Genomic DNA, 7500 nt, shown 5'->3' on the forward strand with positions numbered 1-7500 from the left:
TCATTTTTGTTTGTCCAACCTGTGCCTTCCATGAGTAATAGAGCTCCCAAATGTTTATAGCTGGACTATCAGCATGCTCCAAACCTGCTTCCAATTTTTCCTTAAATATATGCTCTACCCTTCTCTCCACATTACATTGTATTGAAATCTTGCTATAATGAGATGCCTGTTCATAGATATGAGATATTATCCAGAAGGGGTTGCAGTTCTGCTACTGTTTGAGTGGAAAAGGTTGCAAATTTTAGGAACAGTGTGTGCATTCTTTTTTACTATTGTATTCGCTTTTTCAGAGGACATGTATTTTAGAAATGGGATTCCTTTAAATGCATTTGTCGTAGTAATTGCATCGTATATAGTAAATAAGAAAATTGTAAAGAGATGCACCTGGTTTGGGCAACGTGTGAGGAAATCCACAGACAACTAAGAATATATGAAGCATACATTAAAACTTACAGAAAAAAAAGCACTGTGGTGGGGATCAGTCATGGCTTTTCTTGTCAATAATTAACAGGCTATAAGGGTGGAGCAATAGGGAACTAAAAACCACAGCCATTACCTGCAGATTCATGTGTATGAAAAGTCAGCTATTATAGTATTCCCTTTGAAGATGTGAAACAGGTAAGATATTCCACCTTGGCAGATGAAAGAAGTCTGTTATTATGTTCCCTGTTTGATGATCTGAATATTATCACCTCCTTTCATTTTGTGGCAAGATATTCCTATGTTTTGTTTTCATTTTGTATTTAAATCTCATGTTTGTTGCTTTCTTTGGACTAAAACTTTGGCTAGAAAGTATATTTAAGAAACTTTGCTGCAGGCGTATTTCTCTTCACCCCCCCCCCTTATTCTTGGACTACACTTATGATGAATTAGCCATGGTATAATGCATTGCTCTATAACAGTTCAAAGTATACTGTCAAGGTTTTATTTATTTTTTTAGTAATATCAATAGAAGACATTCATTTCTGGTGCTATAGTTATATCCAAAATACTGGAATAATGAATAATACTGATAAATCTTACAATGTGTTTGCAATTTTGTTCCCACTCAGTAGTCTACAACATTTTTCACTTTACAAATGCATTTAACTCTGATATTTTTTTTGTACTCATTCCTGGCCACAATCCACCCCATATATACTATGACTGGCACCTGCCATAAAGTCAGTGGCTGCCTTTGTTGGTAGAGGTTTTTGCTATTTTTATAACAATGCATTCATACACAGTGGTCTGTGATCTTATCATTGTTTACATCAATGCAGGATCTTGATTCCTTCAAAGAGCTGATTAGCACGTTGATAAGAAAGCTCAATGTGGTAAGGGCTATGGCATATGGGACATTGTCTCTGCTGGAGTGTTTAGCTATTAGAGAAGTTTCTTAAATCACTAGCGCTAAGTCCCATTGACTTAGATAAGAAACCACTGTTTCAAGCGGTTCTGACACTAAAAATGCATGAGCAATTTCACATTAAAAAAATGCCTGTAGGAATGGTGTCTGCTTCAAACTCCTAAAGAAACATACATTTTAGGAAATATATTACATTTTGAAATATAAATGGAGTTTGGCATAATAAAAATAAGAAAATAAGTGTTGGTGGTGACGGTAATGCTTTCATACATATTAACTTTGGGATCAAAGCCAATTTGCATTATATCAGCAATGTTTTTAATTATTGCAATTTGGCTATCCATGGATGTGGTCCGATTATGCATTTTCTTTCAATCAATCAGTCCATGTGGCAGGATACCTCAAAATGGTTCTATATGGCCATCTTTAATTTGTTTACTTTTATCTTGGTGATTTATAACCATTTTCCTTCAAATGTCTCCTTATTCCCACCTAAAGTCTTAATATCATTCTAAAACTGGCCATACCACTTACAAATGGGATTCGGTTACTTTTGAATTTACTCTCTGTTGTTGCGTGTAGGGCTACCTAATTGTGGCAGAGTGGATATGTCGTGTCCTCCAGTCCCATCTAGACTGCAGTCAGTCTGTCCAGATGGAAATTTTGATTTGTAGTGCATCTTTTTAGCACAAAAATAAGGCAACAGCAGATATGGCAATGAGACAGGCTACAATTTCCTCTTCACTCTGTGTTTATGGGCCCCTGACCAAATGAATGTATTAGTGTAATTTGTCTCTTCAGTGCTACAGTATGTTCTGTTACAAAGACTTTATACACCCTATGCAGTAAGGACATTGTATCTAGTTGTATCTAGTATCATTCTTATTGTTGCTTTAATTTACCTTTAAAAAGGAGGGTTGGGTAAAAAGGAAAAGTGGTAAATTGCACCTACAGATCATTAAAATATTGTTTTTTAGAGAAGGATAAGGTAATGCATTATTACTCATCTCAAAATAAAGCTTTGTGGAGTCCCCAGGCAACTAATTAAATGGGTAAATGCAACACATTGTCAAAAGAGAAAAGAACCTGACTGCTGGGCACATATCCAGCCTTCTCACCTTGAAGATCTGCCATACTGTACTCCCAACAATCTGTCAGATCACTCTCTATTCTTAATAGATGTGCTATTCACAGTGAATCACATACATAGAACACTGCCTTGATATGATTATCACAGAAACATTTGTAAATACAACTTTCTTCACTAGCTACCATGAAACTTTGGAAAGTGAAAACAGCCGACTCTCGACACATTAGATTGGCCGTGGACTTTCTAGCTGGTGTACTTTTGTTAATGTCTGCTGTACTTCAGCTCATGGGAGCAGCACTGCAATAAACAATTATTTTTTAAAAAGTGTGAATTTTTGCTTATTTAAAAAAAATCAGAATATAAAAATTTGATTGAAAAACATTTGAATGCCTCAAGTTTTTGCTCTATTTATCATTTTAATAGGTTGATAAATTTGAAAAATGGGCATTGTGAAAACACTTTAAATTTGCCATAGCCCACTCCCATACATTCGAACTTTGAGCTTGAAGGGATACTGTCATGGGAAAACATGTTTTTTTCAAAAACATCAGTTAATAGTGCTGCTCCAGCAGAATACTGCACTCAAACCCATTTTTAAAAAGAGCAAACAGATTTGATTATATTCAATTTTGAAATCTGACATGGGGCTAGACATATTGTCTGTTTCCCAGCTGCCCCAGTCATGTGACTTGTGCTCTGATAAACTTCAGTCACTCTTTACTGCTGTACTGAAAGTTGGAGTGATCTCACCCTTTCCCCCCCAGCAGCCTAACAAAAGAACAATGGAAAGTTAACCAGATAGCAGCTCCCTAACACAAGATAACGGCTCCCTGGTAGATCTAAGAACAATCACTCAATAGTAAAAGCCAAGTCCCTCTAAGACTGATTCAGTTACATTAAGTAGGAGAATGAACAGCCTGCTAGAAAGTAGTTACATCCTAAAGTGCAAGCACAAGTCACATGATTGGGGCAGCTGGGAAACTGACAAAAATTCTAGCCCCATGTCAGATTTCAAAATTGAATATAAAAAAAAAATCTGTTTGCTCTTTTGAGAATTGGATTTCAGTGCAGAATTCTGCTGGAGTAGCACTATTAACTGATGAGTTTTGAAAAAAACATGTTTTCCCATGACAGTATCCCTTTAATAAATATTGTACATTTGAGTTTCAAGTTATAATTCCAATTCGGTAGTTACTGAGTGAAAAAGTTTTTTAATTGTGGCAAAAATTCTAATTCAAACATTAATAATCCAAAGTCTTGCGGCAGCAGCCATGAAGGCATTGCAAACTATTTGTGTAACTTTCCCATAACATCAACACAAAACAAGAAAGTTTCTATTTAGCCTTAGGTCAGTTGTTTTATATAGAAAATGTACCAACTGATAACGGTTATTAAATACATCATTTGAGTTAAGCAAAAAGGATCATTTGACCAATTGACATATTATTGGTCCATTTGTGAAGCCCTCAAATATGCATTTTAACCATGCAGTTGTGCAGTGGTTAACATTTCTGCTTTGTAATGCTAGGGTATGATTTGCTAGGAGTTTAAATATTCTAGCTATGCTTGCATGGCTTTCTTCCAGTTACTCTAGTTTCCCTTGCTAAAGGTTGATTGTCTTCTGATAAAATCTTAGTACACGTGAATGTAAGATGGACTGTAAACTCCACTAGGAGTAGTTACAGAGATCGGAAGTGGTGAAAGATACAGGATACAAGGACAAAGCAGCGCCAAGTGTTACCATGCTTTTCTAAGATTCCTCCTTTATTTGCATATTGCTAATCCAATTGTCTGAAAATGTTTGCAAATGAGCGTGGAAGTGACAGGACATGCACTGGTTGCTCTAAATTTGTTGCCAATTTCTGCCTGTTTGAAGAGGCAGAAGGGGGTTGGTGATCCCCTAGATGGCAACAGAGATAAAAGCTTTGGGTGGGCACTTATTATAATCACTTATGGAACATAAAACACATTTTATTGGTATTCTATTCTTAAGTGTACAGCAAACAATTGGTTAAAGGGCACCTATCACATCAAAACTGTAAATAATATATCCACCCACACCAGGAGGAAGCTCCATGGAGTGAGCGACCATGTTAGGGCATGGTTGGGAAACATTCCTATGTTACGCATGCACATAATAATTGAGCTGGGGCACTTATTCATTATGTGTGCGTGTGTGCCCTAACATGGCTGCTGGTGCAGGGGGAATAGTGCTAAAAAAAAGGAGGTTTTCTTGAAAAAATACTGTTATTTCCCCCAACAGGTGTGCTGGCTTTGTAAGTATGCCTCTCTTGTGGAGGGAACTATTTTGATGTAATAGGTGCCCTTTAAGAATCAAATGATATACAGTATTTTACTACAATTTAAGGGAGAGGCTAGAAATGCGGAATTTCTGATAAATTATGAATTTTACTTACAGTAAATAATTTTGTCACAAAGTGAAAGTTTCCTGGAAAAGTCTTAATTACAACCACAGGAAAGGGAAGAAAGAAGTTGGACCATAAAACAATCAGTGTTTCTAAAACAATATCTTTTTTGCACATTTTAATGGTGACTTTTACTTGTTGCGGATACAAAATGCCAAAAAAATAACCTGCTATATACAATACTGAGAATTACCTCTACTAAAACACACTTAGTGTCTTAGCAAAGCCAATTATCACTGTTGTCTATTCTGTAGCCATGACAAGTAGCTGTGCATAATAAACAAATGTTTCTAACATAGCTAGTTAGCCAAAATGTAAGCTATAAAGGCTGGAGTGAGCAGATGTCTAACATAATAGCCAGAAGGCTACTTCCTGCTTTGCAGCCATTAGTTAGTCAGCAACTTTAAGGGGGGGCACATGGGACAAAATTGATCAGTTTGCTTTTGACCTTAGCATGCAGTTCATATGCAAAAGCAAGCAGTTATGACCTCCCCTCAAGTCACTGGTTACTGACTGGTAAACAATAAGAGAGTTGCAAAGCAGGAAGTTGGTTTCTGGGTATTAAGTTGGACATCAGCTCACACCAGCCTTTATAGATTACATTTTTGACTATATTGAAAACATTTTCTTATTTTGCACAGCCTATCTATTGACCCATTTTTTATTATACACACTAAACATTTCCTTTAAATGAGGATGGGTATAGCTAATATACCTAGTAGCTCCCTACTAGGTATACAGGAGTAGTTGGATGGCTGTGCACAGCCTGGGAAATGAGGCAGCGGAACAGATGAGTGTGGGGCTAGTAGGATTTTGGGGGAATTTTTTTAATCAACTTGAAACACATTTTTTATTCACAATCCTACTATATTAAAAGTGCACAGGCACATTCTTGTATTGTAAACAATTTGTCTCCTTTAATGTAGGAAATACATTTTCTCATAAGTACTTTAGAAACACTGTAGCTGCTAACCACCAACAAATCTGGTTTGATGCTAACCTCTAGCTAGGCCAGCTCTTGCTTCTAGGTTTGCTTAGAATTTTTAACCTGTTTTTCTAATGCAATTTGAAGATGGACATTCCTGTGGACAGACTACACCCATGTCTCTTTTGCTATCTTTCAGTTGTAAGATCTTTATTTTTATCTCACATACATTGGTTTAATTCATATAATTAAGAAATAAAAATTCCCATTGGTGAAATGGAATTGTGGCTGTACAGGAATATCTAGTCCAAAAGCCCTCTGAATACAATGCTTTAGTCATCTTGAGCCCATTCCAAATAATACCAAGCCCTGGAATGTCCTGTTCAGTTTGAGAATGCTTTCATTCTGAAGATTATTTGTAATGAACAGAAAGAGAAAAAGCAAAGAAATAATCCATGGTAATGTCACTGGGAATCAATAATAATTTCCCCCATATCAGCATTGCAGCAGTGATAAAGAGGCTGCCTCTGGACTTTTTCGCCCAACTCATCCAATTTGTGCCCACTCTACTTTTCTTACCTTTCCCATCCTATAGATTTATTAGAAGGGCAAGTCACAACATATTATTTTTTATTTCTATGGTTTGCACACCAATTTTTCTGGGTAGGATTGTTTTGTTTTGTTTTTTTAAAATGTCTGTACAAACCCATAAATATTTGCAAACACCTTGTTATTGTGTAATTATGATTTTTAAATGAACCTTGGGAGATGACTATGAGACATGTATGTCTTTGGTAAAAAAAAAAACAATGGTCTAACCTAGCACTCTTTCCATACTGATCATTGGATACTAGGTTCATTGTAGTCAGATATGGACAGGAAAGGTATGTGGAACAGTCAAGGAGGATGATTAAAGGTGAACTCCACACAAACATAACTTGAGCTTTTTGAAAAATAAACACAATTTCAAGCAACTTTGCATTATACATGAATTAAAAAATATGCAGACTTTTCATGATTTTTAATGGTTTGGAACAGTTCCCTAAGCCTAGCCCCCTGCTCTCCTGCTGATCTGTCTGACTACTCAGCTGAGCTGGCTGACTACTGTTACTTTGTATCAGCAGCCATCAGTCCTTAGCCTGCATCCTCCAAACCCCACAATTCCCTTGCACACGTGATTTCAATAAGGAATGGAGCATTCCAGTACAATGCATTGTGGGTTATGTAGTTCCTGTCTGTAAGCTGTGGAGAAGTTGTTACAATTTTTAACATCAGTGTTTTAGTCCCTCCTTCCCTGCCAGGATTTCAAATGATGCAGAAAGAGAAGAACTGTTAAACAGCTGGATTTCAGCATAGACAATTGCATTTATTTATACTTTTTGAAGAAACAGGCAACTATGATAGTTATATTAGGGGTTTCTGTGTGGGCCTCTTTATCAGATTTTGGTTTGGAAGCCGGAGTTCCCCTTTAAAAGCTGTGGCAGAAAAAACAGGAAGCACGCATGGTCTAGAGCAAAAACCAGGTACCTTGCAAATAGGGGAGAGAAAATAGTAAATTGTTCACAGAGGGTAGAGAGTGGAATGGGTATCCGGCAGTTTTGAACATGGGGTGAGAGAACAGTTGGGTATATTGGGCCTTGGTTTTTCTGTTGTTGATGAGCAGGTTAAAACACGCAGGAAATCCTATGCCTTGTGCTATGATTATAATTTA

At 36.7% G+C, this 7500-nt stretch overlaps 1 protein-coding gene across 1 annotated transcript in view; it reads left to right on the top strand.

Annotated features, from left to right (window-relative positions):
* Positions 1 to 7500, top strand: part of atg5.L (autophagy related 5 L homeolog) — a gene marked incomplete in the record, with an annotated part of 95007 nt that overhangs the window by 81499 nt on the left and 6008 nt on the right.

Source organism: Xenopus laevis, chromosome 5L, assembly GCF_017654675.1.
Source record: "Xenopus laevis strain J_2021 chromosome 5L, Xenopus_laevis_v10.1, whole genome shotgun sequence".
Lineage (NCBI taxonomy): Eukaryota > Metazoa > Chordata > Amphibia > Anura > Pipidae > Xenopus > Xenopus laevis.